Source organism: Taudactylus pleione, unplaced genomic scaffold, assembly GCF_031769625.1.
Source record: "Taudactylus pleione unplaced genomic scaffold, aTauple2 ptg000093l, whole genome shotgun sequence".
Lineage (NCBI taxonomy): Eukaryota > Metazoa > Chordata > Amphibia > Anura > Myobatrachidae > Taudactylus > Taudactylus pleione.
In genome coordinates, this window is record NW_028284495.1 from 29800743 (window position 1) to 29821049 (window position 20307).

Below are 20307 nucleotides of genomic sequence, written 5' to 3' on the forward strand. Positions count from 1 at the left end.
AGGGGAGGCAGCATGTGTGTTCAAAAGGAGCGACTGTGGTGGCCACGGGGGGGTGGCAGTCTGGCAGGGGGTTGGCTGACACACACACCTGGTGGCATGAGGCTTTATACAGAGTGGGTAGTGGTGGCTGTGGGGGGTTGGCTGGGACAGACACTGGCCAGGGGTGAAGTTTACATACAATGGCAGTGGTAGCTGCTGGACAGTGAGTGAGGGGAGGACAGGCTTCGGTGGGGGGAAGTGATTCCACACAAAAGAGAGGGGGTGGTTTGGCCTGGGACAGACACTGGTGGGGGGGAGAGACACAGAGAAGGGGTAGTGGGCTGAGAGAGAGGGGACACTCTGAGCAGGGTGGCTATTGGTGGGCAAAGGGGAGACAGGAAGCATGGGCTGTGAGCAGGCATGGAGCACGAGTCTCGGACAGAGAGTGTTGAGACAGGCAGAGGCTGCAGAGAGTGCTTAGAAAAATGAGATAAGTATCACAATTCCGAGAAGCTGATTTTTGCAAAAAGAGCAGCTTTTTGGAAGTGATACTTTAGTTAGTGAGGCATGATGAATGTCTCCCAACAATTCTTTGAACTCGCAGTGAGTTCAAATCATAATTATCACTAATTATCACTAATGATAATTATGTTATGATGAAAAGGCCCCTATGTAGGATAAATTGTGTCCTAGATGAAGAAAAATTTCCTTCTACAGTATGTTGTATTAGAGCTTGATTTTCTTGTCTTCTGGGTGCAAGCCAGTGGCAGTGAAAGCAGGATAAGAGAGCAGATCTCAGTCTAATAGCATGGAAAGTTAGTTTAGTAGTATCTACTGTTAGGGAATTTATAACAAACTATACCTTGATGAAACAGCAGTACTTCTTTGAGTATTAAATCCCAAATGAGAGTACCACATTTTTTTTTATAGGAGTAAGTAAATATATTGAGGAGTTTTGCAGAATCAGCAGACCGGGAGGCCATTTTAAGGTTTGTATCCAATTTGTGCACAGCAGGGGAACCCTGAGGTATGTCAGATGTGTGTTTCGCAGGTCAGATCAACCAGGAAGTTATCAGCTGTATGTTAAAGTACTTCAGTTTAATTAAGTGAATTATCACATTTTTGGTTAGCAATACAGAAATCTAATCATATGACATTGATAAGTGACATCAGATTCAACAAATGTAGTGCCAATCTATCATTGCACATCATAGGAGGCTTGCTCACTGTATGTAATAGACACATCTATTAGAGAAGAATATTTTTGATTCTATCAGGTGTAGTATATCATCCACCTCATTCAGACACAGGTTGGCTAGAGGGAAACTTCATGCCCTGTATTGCCATGAGTAGATGGCACAGATCAAATATTTAATTTATATAATGTCAACTAAAATGATTGACATGGCTGACAAGGTTTGGACACTACAAAGACTCTATTATGGAGCACTCTTATAGCAGATAAGAAGGGGAATGTAATTGAACAAAAAACATAACCTTTATTACTTCAGTAAAAGGGGGGGGTTAAAATTGACTTACAGGACAAACACCTGAAAACGAGAGTACAAGATATAGATAACACTGGGGAACAAAAAAATATTTTTTTTTTCTTGCCAAGGATTTAAGATCGGTTTGAATTGGCTCCAGTTTTCAAATTAATGAAATATTATAAAATTCAATAATTTTGTCCATTTGAAGTACCTTATTAGTCTAGGCCTGCTTTACTTAACAGAATCGACTTAGTTTTGCTTGTTTAACAACTACCCTCTTTCAACAATAACAAGAATTTGTTTTATTTGTGATAACGTAGCTGGTAGTCATGTTTGAGACACATAACACATTCAAATCTCCTCACTAACCCTGGGAGGAGCTGTGGCAGTGCACTTCTAAGCCTGCTGGGACATCTTTAGATCACAGCCATGCCTCCTCCCAGCATACAGAGAGGAGCAATGGAGAGGACCGAGTGACATAGTTAGCACACCTCCTGTTCCTTTGTTCAGCCCTCTCTCTGTCCCACCACATCTGATTTCCCACCAGTTGGGCTTGTTTTGTTTAGAATTATTATTATTATCCTTTATATGGTGCCACAAAGGTTCCACAGCACCTTACACAGTACATAAATGAGCACACAAGAAAAACAGTTAAAAGTAATACAAAACAATACAGGATAAGGACATGGTTTATAAACATAGCTGCATAACACAAGCAACAGGCCATGAGCAACCAGGTGTTAGGTGCCGTTGTGGGGAGTTAGGCATAAATTATACTATGAGTAGGGGGAGGAGAAGCACATGAGGGACGAGGGCCCTGCTCGTGAGAGCTTACATTCTAAAGGGGAGGGACAGACAGACAGGGGCGACACAGATGGGGTAAATAGTGAGGAAGGAGCATGGAGCAGTGGGTTAGGATATGTGCTGCGGAATGTGTGTGTATAAGATGACCTGATGTTATGTCAAAATTAAGTCCTTCATTCATCTATCTCTATGACAGAAAATAGATTTTAATCATGTGCTATTCACATGAGAGATGTACAAAATAAAGTAGTAGCACTTTAATTATTGTGTGTTACATTTTAGCATCTAAATACATCCTGTTAAAAATGCAGCTATTATGGGACTGTCCTGCCATCCTAGTACAGTAGTGAATACTTTAGTCCCAGCTGCTGGGTGCTATGCTATGCTCCTGTGAGTGGGTGCATCTCACATACTAGACCCACCCACAAATGGGTGCAGCCATGCCCATCATGATGTGGTCCCACAGGATGTTGCAGTACCCAGGCCCAGAATTTCTCTTGGCAGCCCTGGAGGGAGTGGGGCTTAGTGGTGGGGTAACAAGGCCATGGAGGGAGGGAGGTGATTGAGAGTGGAGGAACAGGAAAGGTGGGGGAGAGAAGCAAAGGGTTGGAAGGGAGACTGATGAGAGAAAAAAGGGGAAACAGCAAGTGGAGGAGACAAGAGGGGGAGGATGGGGGTGGATAAAGTAGAGGATTATGTGGGCATTGAATATGGGGGGTGTTTGAAGTAAGGGTGTTCATGCTGTGGACGAGGTAATAAGTGAGATGAAAACTGGAGTGGAGGCTGTGTGATGTAGGGACAGTGTGAATAAAAGTTGTTAAATGTTAAAAAATAGAGATAAAAGAACAGTGCTGCTAATGTATGAGTGCAGCTCCAAAAGTGATATATAAAGAGAGGTATGTGAGTAGTGGGTGCAGGAATTAGTTATTAAACAGATGATTAAAGTGGACAGATGTGACGCAATGGGAAAAGGAAATACAAACAAGAATTTATGTAGTATGAGGTCAAAATTACAATGTACCGAGCCAATCCAATCCAAAGTGTTATGATCAACAAAGATCAAATAACCATAGCAGCACACAGATAGGGTATGTCCTTGGCTTTTGTTGGGAGTTAGCACTGAATGTGTGAAACAAAACGTTTTTGCTTTAAAAATTAGTTGTTCTCTGAGACAATGTACTAACAACCCTGATGTTTTTTGTTATATTTGTGGCAAATATAATGTTGCTAAAGTATTAAAAAATATAACTGTATTGTGCCTCACAAAGTTTGTAAAACTTGCGTGGAATAAAGGTGATCAAAAGGACTTCATTTCGGCATACCTATGATGCAGTGTGAGACAAAAGATCACTTGAGTGACTGCTATTTTGTGCTGTAAATGTGAAGGGTATGAATCGATTTAAGAAATGCAACTGGGAATACCCAAGTATGAATTCTTCAAAACAACCGATACCACACAGGGAAGATTAACCTGTACCATTATTCAGTTCTTTGTGCAAAGTTGAATCTGATGATGTGGAAATGTTAATTTCATCCAGTGCAAGTGGCAACACAGATTAAAGTGAGTTTGAAGAAAGTTCCTCTCCTCCAAACAAATTTTCTCAAAAGGATTTAATTAGTGACTTGAATTTATCTAAAAAAGGAGCTGAGCTTTTAGCATCCAGACTTCAAGAAAAGCACTGTCTTGAGCCGGATGCTACTAACACATCGTATCGAAATAGAGAGCAAGCCATACTACCGTTCTTTAGCCAAGATAGCAATCTTGTGTATTACAACGATATTCCGGACCTTCTCCAGAATATTGAGCAGAAGACTGGTGGCTCTTTTTGGATAGTTCTAAAAGGAGCTTAAAATGCGTCTTACTGCACAATGGGAATAAATTTGCGTCGATTCCTATCAGTCATTCAACAAAACTTAAAGAACAGTATTAAAATATCAAATTAGTCTTAGAAAAAATTGCTTATTCTCAGCACCAGTGGTCTGTTTGTGTCAATTTAAAAATGGTACACTTTCTTCTTGGGCAGCAAAGTGGATATACTAAGTATCCTTGTCACATATGCTTATGGGATAGTCATGCAAAACAAAAGCACTGGCAGCAAAGCATATGGCCTCCAAGAGAAGTTTTAATTGTAGATGAAGCCAACATCATTCATGAGCCCTTAATTGACAGGAAAAAATCATACTGCTGCCTCTCCATATCAAACTGAAACAATTTGTAAAAGCACTGGAAAAGTCAGGCGATTGTTTCACGAATATTTTTTTTTTAACATTTCCATCTCTTAGTATTGAAAAATTAAAGGCAGGAATTGTTGATGGCCCACAGATATGGAAACTGGTGAAGGATCCAAATTTTACCAGATCTAAGGCTGAAACCGAATGAAACATGGCTGAGTTATGTGTCTGTCATTCAAAAAAATTTAGGCAATCACAAGGCAGACAACTATCATGATTTAGTCGACATCATGCTAAAATGTTTCAAGATAGTAGGTACATGAGTATTAAAGTAAACTTTTTGTACAGCCATTTAGAGCACTTCCCGTCCAAGCTAGGAGAGTTAAGCGAAGAACAGGGTGAACAGTTCCACCAGGATATTCAGGTAATGGAAGAAAGATATGAAGGAAGGTGGGATCATCACATGATGGCTGATTACTGTTGAAGTCTGCAGAGGGACTGCCAGCAACAAGAATACAAAAGTAAATCCTACAAAAACGGATCTCATAGCTTCCTAACACTTATGTATGTAATTATCCTGTGTCTTTTTATAACATTTTACAAATCAAATTTAATCAGATTGAAAAATATATATTTTTAACTATTTTTAACATTGTTTAATTATATTTTTCATAAATATTAAAGACATATGCATATCTAAAAAACTAGAGCCAATTGAAAAAAAGCATGGCATATTCATGATCAGGAGCACAAAATGAATCGAAATCGACTCTTAAATCTCTGGCAACAGATTGACTGCTCCCCAGTGTAATACATCAAAGGGGTAAGAGGGGTCGTCCCTCTTAGAGCGGCAAAATATAACAAACAATTATAACTTAAAACATATATATAATTACAAACAAAAATGAATATAATAAAAAGACAATAATGATTAAAATACATATTATTGTTTATTCATTTAAATGTTGACTTTGTTTTATTAATATTTATATCAACATCATTAGTTGTAACTGATTGGTTATACTGTAATGTTTTTATGAGTTCCACAATTTAATAATATAAATTTTGCTACAGTCAAGCCCTATTTATGTCCCTCCCTCCCTATTGGACTGCTAAGTAGCTGTTAAAAGACCATGACCTCAGCAGCTACGAGAAATGCTAATCATTTCTATCCTGCCCCTTGATCCCAAACGGATGGCTGCTAATATATACAGGCCATGTTTTGTGAATGACTATAGCCAAGGACCATCCTTGGTAGGTCCCGCCCCTCCTATTTGATTGGTTATTGAGATGCTCTAGACAGAACAGTTTACTACTGGCTAGGAATTACATCAATTAATTAAATGAACCCCTGATTGATCTGTCTACCTAGATAGATAAACAGAATCAGGAAATCCCATAGTAGCTGATTGTCTGCAATCAAGCTACAAAGGTGAAACGCGTGTCAGTCCCAATGATGCCCTGCAACTGCGCAGGGCATCATTGGTTGTAAATGGACACCTTCATTTTTTCTTTAATTTTTTTTCTCATGCATATGATGGGATTGTCCCTTTAAGAGACACAGGAAGATCAACAGGAACAGGTATGCTGATGCTCTAAGTTTCTGTTTGTATTAGGTATAGACTAGCCACTAAACCAAGGGCTGGACAGCATGAGATAATTATTGTTAGCACCAAATACTTTTTATTCAGTAGTTTGAGCCTGATACTCATATTTTTTGTTATCCATTGTGATTAAATATGAGTTGTATTTGGAATCTGTATTTATGCCTGCAGTTTCAATGACAGGCAAATATTGAATTTTAACATTTAAGAATCAATCTCTGTTAGATATAAGAATTACTTATGTGTGTATTATTACAAACCCACAATCCACAATTTTCAACATTGAATGCTTATCACTGCCACAATGGAGATGTCTCCTATGAGATGAGCTTATTATGTGGATGTACCTTATAATCTGTTACTGCTATTTCCAAATATTGCACTTTATACTGTTATCTGCTGCTATAAATTATACACATGTGCACTTTACCAATTAAGAATGATTTCCTCTTTATTCACTATCAAGAGCAGGGTGTTATATGAATGTCATTTGATTTTGAAACAACATGTATCAATATAAAACAGCTTTATTTAATCAAGCTGTATATTTATTTATCTTTATACTTCTATTGGTACCACCTACAGCCTTATAGTCATCTCATTCATTGTCCAAGATAAAAATTGTCAAAACGAACAGCTGTAACAGGGAAATGATATTGGCTGTTGTTTCCAAGAGTTACTATGGGACATGTGTCTCTCACTCCCCACCATATGCCTATGGTAAGATGGGGAGCAGCAGAAATTAGTGTTACACAGGTCCATTATACCCTGACTTTCATCCTCCTATACTATATGGTAATACCTGGTACAACTGATCTGCTTAATTGTTTGTTAATACAGGTTGAGTCTCCCATATCGAAATATTCCGAAATACGGAATATTCCGAAATATGGAATAATTTTGGCATGACTGAGATAATGAAACCTTTGATTTTTGATGGTTCAATGTACACAAACTTTGTCTAAGGCACAAATTATTAAATATAATGTATAAAATTACCTTCAGGCTGTGTGTATAGGGTGTATATGAAACATAAATGAATCTCATGTATGTACACAAACTTTGCTTGAGCCACAAAACTATTGAAAATATTGTATAAAATTACCTGCAGGCTATGTGTATAAGGTGTATATAATACATAAATGCATTCTGTGTGCATATTGGAGTCCTATTCCCAAGATATTTCATTATAATATGCAAATATTCCAAAATACGGAATATTCCGTTATCCAAAATATCCCTGGTCCCAAGCATTTTGGATATGGGAGACTCAACCTGTATATATATATATATATATATATATATATATATATATATATATATATATATATATATATATATTTATATATATATATATTAAGTTATAATTCTTTGTTATATTTTGCCGCCCTAAGAGGGATGACTCCTTTTACCCCTTTGATGTATTATCTATATCTTATACTCTTGTTTTCAGGTGTTTGTCCTGTAAGTCAATTTTAGCCCCCACTATTTTTGAAGTAATAAAGATTATGTTTTATGTAACATTACATTCCCCTTCTTTTCTGCTAAAAGAGTGCTCCATAATAGAGTCTTTGTAGGTCATACAGACCTTCTTTATTTTGTAACTACTGTTGTTTACTCTAAGTAGCTCCACCACAACTCCCTTATAAATTATTTTGTTAAAATATGTGGCTATAGCATTACCTGTTGGAATATTCTTCCCTTTTTTTGATAAATAGTATTTCTACCTGTACGGTGGTCTGTCTCTTTTCTTCCCCCTTCTTCCCCTTTTTTCAAACAAAGGTTTGAGTACTGTTATTAGTCCTATCCAGTGGTGGATTTGACCTAGGGGCTGCGAGGCTGCAGCCCCTTAGTTAAATCATCAACTTCAGTGAGCCAGTGCAATCAGTGACTGCACTGGCTATGCTCTGACTGGAGGTGGCTTCCCATTGGAAGCTTAACCTGCCAGTCATGCACAGGACAGGAAGCCCCAGATTAGCATAGAGTGGCTTCCATTGGAAGCCGCTACTCTGCCTTTCGGGCAGCCCTACAGGGCTACTCGGGGCTACAAACAATGCAGCCCCCAGAAGCGGGAGTTATGCACATTCGCGGTGCCACTGCCGCTCATGTGCATGCGCTGGTTCCGGGACCTGCCAGATTCATTGCACAGGTAGCCGGGACCCGGCCGGCCATGGACAGACAAGCAGCAGCGGCAGCCCCCCTCACGTAAAAGGGCAGGTGCTGCTGCTGGTCCGATCACTATTGATTAGCATTTACCTTGGTTTATCAGTAAATGGCAACAATAGTCCATGCTCCTTTTTGGTATAAACACTAAAAAGTCACAGGGCATGATTATAGATAAGAAATAAATATCAATGAGATAACAATATAACTATAACAGTTAATAATACATAGGTAGGTACAGGATGCAGGGGCAGTGTGAGTTATACTGTATGTTATGCAACCAGAGTGTAAAAACATACAAATGTGTTCTTCTACATCAATCCTTAATACGCCGATCAGCGTGACATGCCTGGTGTGAGTGAGGTGCCAGGTTCCGCGCAACTCTGCTAGTGTCAAGCGATGTAACTAGGATGGACCAGGAGACTGTGTTGATTAATTTGATATTTAGCACTTGTATATCTGTGTGCGACAGAGTCTGTACATGGAACTTAGCGTGGAAAAAAGCTGTGGCAGTTGCATCATAGCACTTCGTATGCTGATTCAGAGACTCAGTCACACACAGATGCACAAGTGTCACATATCAAATTAATCAGAACAGTCTCTTGGTGCATCCTGGTAGCAATGACTTAGCCACATTTTTGGCAAAAAAAATGCAAAAAAGACACCTGGCGCTAGCAGAATCTCCCTGGACCTGGCAAGCTGAAAGGGGCCCTTCCTGTAACAAAGATGTGTGAGGACACATCTGTATCTTGTATTGCTTCATATAAATGGTATAATATAAATATGTGATACGGTAAGTTAGGGTACATATCAAGTAAGTTGATTAACATGACCAACAAGATTTGGGTACTGCCAGGAGTCCTGTGGCTTTTGATTGGCATTCACTTTGGTCAATCAGGGCATGTAAAAAAAAATATCCATGTCTAATATAGATAAACATACTAAAACAACTGTACGTAGGAGATAAAAATGGGTGTGACAGTTTGTATGAGGATGAAAAGTAATATAGCAGCTAATAGAGGGTTCATGAGAAGTCGCTGTGCCTGTGGGTGCAGTACTGTGCAGGGTTCATGTGTTGATGTATATGTATATATTTGACCATATGTCTGTAAATAAGATAGGATATAAAATCCTGAGACTAAATTTATGGGTCTCATGATAGTATGTCAGTATCATTTATAGCTTTAAAATGTGCTTATTATGGTGATAATTACGGCATTAAAATAAATGACATAAATAAAAGACTGACATAATTACCAGATTCTATGTTGTGTCCAAATATGGACAGATGTGAGTGATAGTGATAAAAGCATGGAGATGCTTTTATCAAGTAGTTGAATAAATATTAGAGATGAGCGGGTTCGGATCTCAGAGATCCGAACCCACCCGAATTTCAGGGTTCCAGGGCGATCCAATTGCAGCTCAAGATCTCCCTGCCTGCCCCGGATCCCTGACCCAAGGCAAAACCTTGCGACCCCTCTGTCGAGTCGTGAGGTTTTGTTTTGAGCGGGCTTAACGCTGATTGGCTGAGAGAGCCATCTGTCACGGCTGTCAGCCAATCAGCGTTAAGCCCATTGAAAACAGCACAAAGAGGAAAAGAAGATTGCGCCCGCCATCCCCCACCGCATGACACCGCTGGAACCCCCCGCTGCCAACACCACCGGCACCCCCACTGGCAGCATCCCCCGCTGCCGACACCACTGCCGCCGACATTCCTGCACTGCCACCCAACGTACTGAGGACACCGTCAGCGACCCCCACACTGCCGACACTGCCAACACTCCCACACTGAGGACACCACCAGCACCTCTGCACTGCTGACACAGTCAGCAAACCTGCACTGAGGACACCGCTGGCACCCCCGCTCTGCCAACACCGCTGGCACCCTTCACTGAGAACACCGCCAGCACTGCCATGCCATGCACTGAGGACACCGCCAGCAACCCCCACACTGCCGACACAGCCAGCAAACCTATACTAAAGACACCACTGGCACCCCTGCACTGCCAACACACACAGCAAACCTGCACTAAAGACACCGCTGGCACCCCCGCACTGTAGACACAGCCAGCAAACCTCCACTAAGACACCGCTGGCACCCCTGCACTGCTGACACAGCAAGCAAACCTGCACTAAAGACACCGCTGGCACCCCTGCACTGCTGACACAGCAAGCAAACCTGCACTAAAGACACCACTGGCACCCCCTCACTGCTGACACAGCCAGCAAACCTGCACTAAAGACACCGCTGGCACCCCCGCACTGCTGACACAGCCAGCAAACCTGCACTAAGACACCGCTGGCACCCCCGCACTTCTGACACAGCCAGCAAACCTGCACTAAAGACACCTCTGACACCCCCGAACTGCCTACATCACCGGTACCCTTCACTGAGGACACTGCCAGCACCACAGCACTGCCATTCCATGTACTGAGGACACCGTCACCAACCCCGCTCTGTCGACACTGCTGTCACAGTAAGTGCACTATTGGTGTATCCAACACACACTGTATAACACACTGTATCCATGTTGGAAATTAGAAACTGACCTGCCCACTGTGTCACTTAGCTTAGTCAGCCAGCTAGCTGGATGCAACCTTTTGGTCAAAATTGATTGGAAATTGCTGGAATTTTATGAATTCTACTCCAATTGCCCTGTAATAACTATAGGTGATACTAAAATAATGTGAAAAGGGTGTGAAAACACGCTTTTTCACTTTATTTTAGTAAAAATAATGTTAATAAATAAAGCCCTATATCTCTATATTCTGCATCTGATTATTATTTAATCCTTTCAACACCAAGGGCTCTATTTATTAACATTATTTTTACTAAAAGAAAGTGAAAAAGGGTGTTTTTACACCCTTTTCACATTATTTTAGTATCATCTATAGTTATTACAGGGCAATTGGAGTAGAATTCGTAAAATTCTACTCCAACCCCTAAGTATCACTTATTTTTAGTAAAGCAGATCGCATCTCCCACAATTGTAATGGGAAATGTGATCCGACCAGAGTTACTAAAAATAAATGTGAAAAAAATATCGGGGAAAGCCCTGTGATGAAAATGCCACCTGGAGGTGTCGTTATCCAGGGTCTCCCTCGGTTACCGGACTCCTGCCCTGCTCTAACGGGGAGAGCAGAGCCAGGAGTCGGTCCCAGGAATCAGCTGTGTGGTCTAAACAGACCGCAAGCCGATTACTGTAAAAAAAAGAAAAAAAAATAGTAAAAAAAAAATGTACTTACCTGACTCCAGGGACCAGTGATTGGGCCTCCGGTGATAACTCCCCTCCGGTCAACTGGTCTCCCATAGTGCACTGCTGCCCGGTCATCAGGTGATCGGGCCCCAGTGCAGTATGGGAGATCACCTGACCGGAGGAATGGAGAACATCACCGGAGGCCCAGAGCATGCAGGTAAGTGTAATTAAGGGAGAGGGGGGTTGCGGGGGGGGGCCGTGATCGTGGGGGTGGGGCTTAGTGCCAGGGGTAGCAGCGGCGAATAGTCGGCGCATGCGCGGGCACTTAATCACGGTACTTTTTGCGAAAATACCGTGATAAGGCTCTGAAGGGGATTTGCAGGGACAGAGCTTTATCGCAAGCTCTGTCCCTGTAAGGGATTTGTAGTAAATCCCTGTGATATTGCCTGAATTCGCAATGCGAATTCACTCGGTAATATCACACTACAATCTGCATTCAATATGCGGATTGTAGTAAATAGAGCCCCAAGGGTGGTAATTATCAAAGACTGGAGAGACAGAATATTGTGAGAGATAAAGCACTAACCAATCAGCTTCTCACTTACATTTAACAACCTGTGTTTGAAAAATGACAGTTAGAAGGTAATTGGTTAGTACTTTTCTCTCACAATTTTATCTCTCATCAAATGTCTTGAAATCTTTCAGAAAACTACTGACATATTTTTTGCTAGAGCTGCATGCCAGACAATACTTTGATGAATTATTGTATGTGTTGGGTGTTGCACCATCCTTTGGTTTTATCTTTCTTGATCACATTTCACAAGCCTTGTAGTTCCCACATAGATAGGAACCTGTGAATTTCGGCTTCATAATAAGATTCTTCTCAAAATGGCTGTGTGCAAATAGGTCATGGAGATTACTGAGCTATTAGCTGAAACATTGCTGTATTAACATGGAGTCATCATTTGGTCCATTTGTGAACTGAACCCTGATTTCTACACAATTGTAGGCGCATCAAATTCAGCAGTGATACTTGCCTTCATTTTACAGGAGTTCTCCCCCCGATACCTACACCTACACAGGTTTAGCAGAGGGGTGTTGAACTGGAAGAGTTGTTCCTCTGTTTAATTTGTTGGAATATTCATCCATTAACAGACTAACAGTTGGCTTACACTGTCTAAAGACTACAAATCAGCAGCTGCTGTAAAAAGAAACTCCAAACACCAGAGCACTCTACTGTAGACTCATAATAAAGACTCTCAATTTACCTCTGGACTCCTAATTGATCAGGTTGCAATCAATTTTAGATGAGAAAAAAACATGAATTCTGCTCCAACACACTGCAATAAGCCAGCAAAAGGACTTGCACTCTACATGCATAAAATATAGAGATGATCTAGGATGGTTCTTGTAGAACCGGACCCACCCGATCTTCATGTTCAGAGGTGAGATCTGAGTCCGGCTGAAGTTTTCCCGCCTGACTTGGATGCGAAAACGAGGCAAAACGCGTCATTCTCCTGCTGTCGGATTCTCGCGGGCTTTGGATTATATAAAGGTCCCCATGATCAGCGCCATTCTCACTCCGGCTGTGGAGAGAGAAGCTAGCAGATGTAGTCAGTCACTCAGTGTGTGTATCCAGTCGGGGTCTTGGCCTGAAGGCTGCTGCTGTGTTGTCCATAAAGGGGCTTAGCTTGCAGTATATAAAGGGGGGCTTCATTCAGTGGGTGCTGCATCTGCTGTGTCACTTGTCCTGTCAATTAACTTTTCTGCTGCTGTGTTGTTGTCCTGTCCATCAGGCTAGGGCTGCAGTCAATAAAGGGGTGCTGTGTTGTCCAGAGGGGGGTGCTCTGTCAATTAGGGGTGCTCTTCCTCAGTGTAAAATAATACTATTTTTCTTTTGTGTGTGTGCAATAGCAACTTAGCTGCGCTATTACTGTTCGGAAACACTGCCGCAGTTTATCGTCCACGTATTTGTGACTCTGCAGGTGGTCTGTCCGCACTTGGCAGAGGTGCTTGTTGTCCATAAAAAAGCGGTATTTTCTGTGCTGTTCATCAAGGGGCTGATACCTTATTCAGGGCTGCTCTTCCCCAGTGTAAAAAAAATTAAAGTGAAATTAAATTAGTATCAATCCACAATTTGTGTGTGTGTTTATGCTTTAGAAACTTAACTGTGCAATTGTTTGGTGACACTGCTGCAGTTTATAATCCATATATTTGTGACTCTGCAGGTGACCTGTCCGCACTCAGCAGCTATGCTTTGTTGTCCATAAAAAAGGGGTGCTGTCTGTGTTGTTCATCAAGAGTCTGCTGCCTCGTTCAGGGGTGCTCTTCCCCAGTGTACAAAAACAAAGTGCTTTTTTTGTGGCTGTGTTAGCAACTTAGCTGTGCTATTATTGTTTGGTGACACTGCCGGCCATGTATTGTGAAACTATAAGTCGTAGCTCAGTGTGTTATTCTTATTCATAAAAAATAATGTGACACTGTAAGTGGTAGAGCAGTGTTTTACTCATAAAAATATCTTGTAAAACTATAAGTGATAGCACAGTCAATATTCAACTTTTCACTTCTTTCCTCAATCGTGAATAAATGATTAGTCTGCACGTCGACTACAGGATCACAACAAAGTGCTAAATAACATGCGTTATATATAAAACATAATGACATCACTGTAAGTGGTAGCTCAGTGTGTTATTATTTTCTTATTCATAAAATATCTTGTGACACTAAGTGGTAGTGCAGTGTGTTATTCTTTTCTTATTCATAAAAAATCTTGTTAAACTAAGTGGTATCGTAGTGTGCTATTCTTATTCATAAATAATCTTGTGACACTAAGTGGCAGCACAGTGTGTTATTCTTTTCTTATTCATAAATAATCTTGTGACACTGTAGGTCATTGATACTGCAGTGTAATATTTAAAATTGGTACAAATTGACATGTGTGCGGTACCCCACTTCATTCATGTTTGTTGATATAGCGAACAATTAGTTGAGAGAAGAGCAGGAGCCACATACTAGTGCTGGAGCTGCTGTCAGTGCCACCAGTCATGATGATACTAATCCATCTACATCATCTACTAAAGCCGATGTCCAAGGGCTTACAGGGCTATGGTCAGGGCATCTAAAATCAAGAACCAATCTTTTACAGTGGTAAAGAAAAAAACATCAAAGGGAAAGTTAGAAGCAGAAAGACATAAAATTGGCAATATGCCTTTCACCACATGAAGTGGCAAGTTAAGGCTAATGCCTTGGCCTTTATTTATGACTGGTGGTTCTGCATCTTATGGTGATGTAAGCACAAGTGAGTATGCTGACATAGTAATCGAGGATGCTTCTGTGGAAGTGCACCAGGATAAGCAGGATATTTGTGTAGCTGACACTAGTAAGGATGTTGTTGATGAGGATGTTGTTTGTGTAAATCAGGCACCAGTGGAAGAGACTTTTATTGCCCATGATAAGGAAAATACCCATTGTCATGCCTGGGCACAAGATAAAAAAATCGACTTTTTAAGTGTGGAATTATTTATACCCAAATCTGGACAACAATTGTCAAGTCATCTGTACCCTTTGTAAAGTGTGAGTAAGTAGTGGTAGGAACCCTAACCATCTAGGAATCTCCTCCCTGTTACATCATCTGCAGTGCATCCATAGAAAAAGTTTTTGTGTTTTGTGTTGACTAATCTGCATCACCAGTGGGTCTTTTGGGAAAGTTAAATTTTTTCTTGGCAGATGCACTTGCTGGAGAAACTGAAGGAGAAGCCATAGCTGCATAATGTGCCACTTGAGCTGACAATTTGCTTACCAACACCTCTTTGCATCTCTTCAGATCTGTGTCCGTTGGGAAGAACACAACGTATGACTTAAACCTTATATCTTAAATCTTGCATTTGCTCTGTTCAGCTTGTCCACATATCTGTGGTTAAGTGGATAGTGGGTACAATGGCCTCTTAGAGGCCACTAATGAAGTTTTTTTTTAATGTATAGGTTGGGAATTGCTTTTCTAGTGAAGTGGAATCTTGATGGGATTTGGTAGCAGGCACACAGGAACTCAATAAACTGTCTTAAATACACTGAATTATTGGCGGAAATTGGACACACATCTCATGGGAAGCACAGACAGTGTAATGGTTAGCATTACTACCTCACAGCACTGAGGTCGTGAGTTTGGTTCCCACCACAGCCATAACTGTGTGGAGTTTGTATATTCTCCCTGTGCTTGCATGGGTTTCCTCTGGGTACTCTGGTTTCCTCCCACACTCCAAAAATATACTGCTAGGTGAGTTGGCTCCCATCAAAATTAACCTTAGTGTGTATGTGTGTGAGTATGTGATAGGGTGTAAGCTCCACTGTGGCCGAGACTGATGTGAATGGCCAAATATTCTCTGTAAAGCACTGCAAAATATGTGTGCACTATATAAATAACTGGTAATAAATAAATAAAATAAATAATACCAGCATAGATGTTATGGCATCAGTGTTCTGCTATGCAACTGGGTGACTGCTGTCATACTTCCTCCCCCTTGCAAAGGATTGTTTAAATGTCAATTGTTTTTTAAAGCACTACTATTAGTCTTCCTGGTCCCCTTCTGGGATAAAACTCCACTCCCAGCAGCAGCAGGCATAGGACTAATGTGAATGAGTAAAATATTTTTTGTAAATGCCCCCCCTCCTCCCCTACCCTCCTCCCTCATAAATTTGCTTTTGAATCAAAAAATTTAAATAATTTTACAACTAATCAAATCTTCTTTCCCTGCCTTCAACTACAAATATACTCCAACTCCTTCAGGCCTCTTGAATAATAAAAACATTTGTTTCCTGATGTGACATGTTGGAAGTTGAACTGCCACAGCTGCTGCAATCTTTGACATGTGGTTGCTGAGTACCAAAATTGTCCAGAAATGTTTATGGCCACAGACAGCATCTTCTGCATCTCCTTTGATTTAAAAAAATATTCTGAACCTCCAAGTTAATTTTGTGGGCAAAACATGGGACATATTGTTCACCCATGCTCTACCCCTCCTCGCTCATAAATTTGCTTTGGAATCAAAAAATTAAATAAAATTTACTACCTATCAACCCTTCCTGTCCCTGCCTTCAACTACATACATACTCCAACTCCCTCAGGCCTCTTGATTAATGAAAACATATGTTTCCTTATGTGCCATGTTGGACGTTGAACTGCCACGTGTTTGTGCCACCCACTGCTGCCGCTTAGCTTAGTCAGCCAGCTAGCTTGGTGCAAATTTTGGGCTTAAACCAGATGAAAACAATATCGTGAGCTGTGAGGTGGTCAAAATTGACTGGAAACAAGTGAAAATTAATGTTATGGAGGTTAATAATACTGTAGGAACAAAAAAAAACTAATTATGTGATTTTAGCTGTTTTATCAATTTTGGGAAAAAAATACAGATCCAAAACCAAAACACGGGGGTTGGTGCACATCCCTAATAAAATACAAAGCAGAATACTCAGTTACAAATATTTGAAAATATATGGTCAGCTAGCCGCCATGTTAGAACATGAGGACATGAACTGAAACTGGAGGGAAGTAGGTACAGTGAAAATTTGAGGAAAAATTAATTCACAGAAAGTGTAGTGGATAGTGAATTAGCTTCCCATCTGAGGTTGTAGAGGCTAATACAGTAGAGCAATTTAAACATGTTTGGTATAGACATAAGGATAGCCTTACAAAAAACTAAGAATCAAATAGGATTTAGTGTTATTATAAGGTTAAAAAGGGGCAGACTAGATGGACCAAGTGGTTCTTATCTGCCATCAAATTCAATGCTTCTTTGTTAGGGCACCTCTGCTAAGGTAGTCCTAACACTTTATAATATTAGCTATTACATGGGTCATACACTCTGATTCACATATTTTTAAATTGAGAGCTCACTTACAAGGAGGTACCCCAAAATTCTCCAATATGGCACAATAAGGACCAGCATTCCTCCCAGCTACTGACACCAAAATGCTGACTCCTCAGCAGTGACAGAGAGCTGGATGTTGCCTTGTGACATTATCATGCAGCACCCAGCTCCTACCACTGGAGAGTAGCTGGCAGTGAGGGAACAGTCTCTGGGGGCAGCCTAACATCCCTGGAGATGCTGGGCAAGCTCCCAGAGTGATGTAAAAGGGGACTTCCATTGACGCCATGCCCCCAGATTGAAGAAAGATACGACCTTCCTGTGAGGCAATGCCCCATTCCCACAAGGCCACACCCATTTTTGGGTAGCACCTCTGGCATGTGTGGGGACCATTTGCAACACCAGGTGTCACTGACTTCGGTGCCACCACTGTCATACATGCCTTTCAAAATAGAGATATACAAAATGCAAGTTGCTCCATCAATTTATTAACTTACAACTAGAAGATATGTAAAAGATGAAGTGTTAGGGGTCAAGAAAATAGATATGCAATGATGTTGTTCCACAGAGGTGGTATAATGTTTACATTGTATGTGTTAAAGAGGTACATTTTGTTATTCTTAATCATGTATCATCTGTTAAATATATCAATAGATATTTTTCAAACAGTCCTCATTTTATGTTGTACTATTTTGCAACTAAAATACATGTTGTTTTATATAAATGAGCAACTGATAAAGGAACTGATGCAGAGTTGAATTCAAGTCCATTTACAGAGTGTATGTCATATGTTTTCGCTCTGCATATGCTCCAAAACCAAGTAAACACAACTATGGCCTATGCAAGGGTGTACGCAAACTGAACACATCTTTACTTGTAGCTGAATTGGTGATGAGAGTCGGTAATGGATATAGATTACCTAGGCCTCTGTAGGTGCCTAAGAGCAGGGACGGACTTGGGCTGCTTAGCAAAAAAGGGCATGAGCTTGCCTCAAAAGGGGTGTGGCCTTCCCTCATGGGGAGTGTTACGAGTCTGTCAGTGACCTGGCCAAGCAGAGTGCCGGGAGGCAAAGCTGCTCGGCTGGGTTGCCAGAAGTGCCAGATGGGCTGTCTAGCCCTGCCTAGGAGTATAGGAGATATGTAAACACACACCCCTGCAATACAAAAACACATGTTCCCAGTTGTGCTCACCATAGGTATGTATACACACAGTTGTCAATGCTATGCCCATTCTATCTGCCATGCACTACTAGAATCTGGACCTGCCCAAAGTCTCATTGGCTCTTTTCTCATGTCAGCTAAGGTCAGAATGGACAGGCTTGCAAACTATGCAGAGCTATACATATTCATATTTATACCTGTTTTCAGACTGATCTTCAACACCAGGAATATGGGTGGTGTACATTTGCACTGATAATAATGACAGCTCTGAAACCAAGCTTATGGAGAGGGGTGGTCTACCACAGAGATCCATACAACACAGCATACAGACAAATATATACATTTAGATTCATGCAAGCAACGTGGGATCATTTACGGATAACTTGTGTTCAACTCGGTATAAGCTCTAAAATATATAAATATTAGTTTCATGATTTGATAAGAACAGAATAAATATCATTATGTTTGTTCTCTATTTACTAACCCCATTATTGAACTCCACAGTCAGCATATTTTAGTCACCTTTGGCAGAAAATGGATTGTAAGAAAAAATTAACTTAAAGACAGCTACTGTACACAGGATCTGCAAATAGAGTGCAAAACACTTCACATTCTGTCAAGGTATGTAAACATTTACATATTTTAGTGAATATTTTTAGTAGCTTTTATTTAAGGCACCTTGTGTTTTAAGTCTTTTAATCCTATAATATGCAAATGCCCTAATTACTGCCACCCCCAATGGTTAGCTGAGAAATGTATAATTACATCAGCAATCAATAAGATTATGACAACTCATTCATCATGCTGAATCATAAAAAGGAAAAATAAGACAAATATGTAAAATTTACAATGGTGTGTTGTAAACAGAGAGAGACAACATAAAATTTATAACTGATTAGACACATATATTTGTGCTTCATGTATAATAAAAAAGAAAATAAAACAATTTCAGAATCATAATATATCTTCCACAATGCTTTTGTGTTTATATAATGTAAGATATACAGTGCAGTTTTAATCTTTCTGCAGTAAATAAAAAAAATGTTTCATTTTAGTATTAGGTAAAATAAAGCTTTTATATTGCAAACTTTTTAACTATCATTTTCATTTTTTATTGTTTTTAGTGAAGACAAAACAATTAGGAGCTCATGCTGAGTTAAGCTGGGCATCCACTAAACAATTTTCTGTCAGATATCTGTCCAATCTTACTGGTTGAAATGAAACCCTGGTAATGTATGGAAGCAAATGACAATCGTCCATTTGCTCACAAACACTGGAAAATAGCCAAAAATGGTTGTTCAGACAAATTGGTTAAAACACACAAATTTAACCAATTGGAACAATTTGTTTTGTCCTTTTTCAGTGTTTAAAACCATATGATCGACTGTCATTTGCTCCATACATTAGCAGGTTTTCATTCCAACCAGCCAGATTGGACAGATATCTGACAGAAAATTGTATAGTGGATGCCCAGCTTAGACTTTGGGGGGGAAATTTTCTAACAATCGTTTTAGACTGCGATCCACATTAACAGTGGCTACAAATCACACATTTACAAACAATGGTGCTTGCTTGCATTTTCTAATTCGATGGTGTAACTAGTCATGTTATGGCAAGTGTGAGATCAGTCATATCTGGTGTTTTTTGCAACTGGTTTTGCAAATTGGGGATACGACGGAACTCCTATGATCAAATTTCGCAAGGGAAATTGGAGTAAATAGGTGAAAATCGCAAACATATTCTGATGGATCTGATTTCGCACATGCTACAGTGGCGTCACCATGTTGTTATAAAAATGCCCCCAAACCAACACGTGGCGGTTTGTGCTGGTTGGAGTGTGCACGGTGGTTAGAGAGGAGAGTTTTGCAAAGAGATTA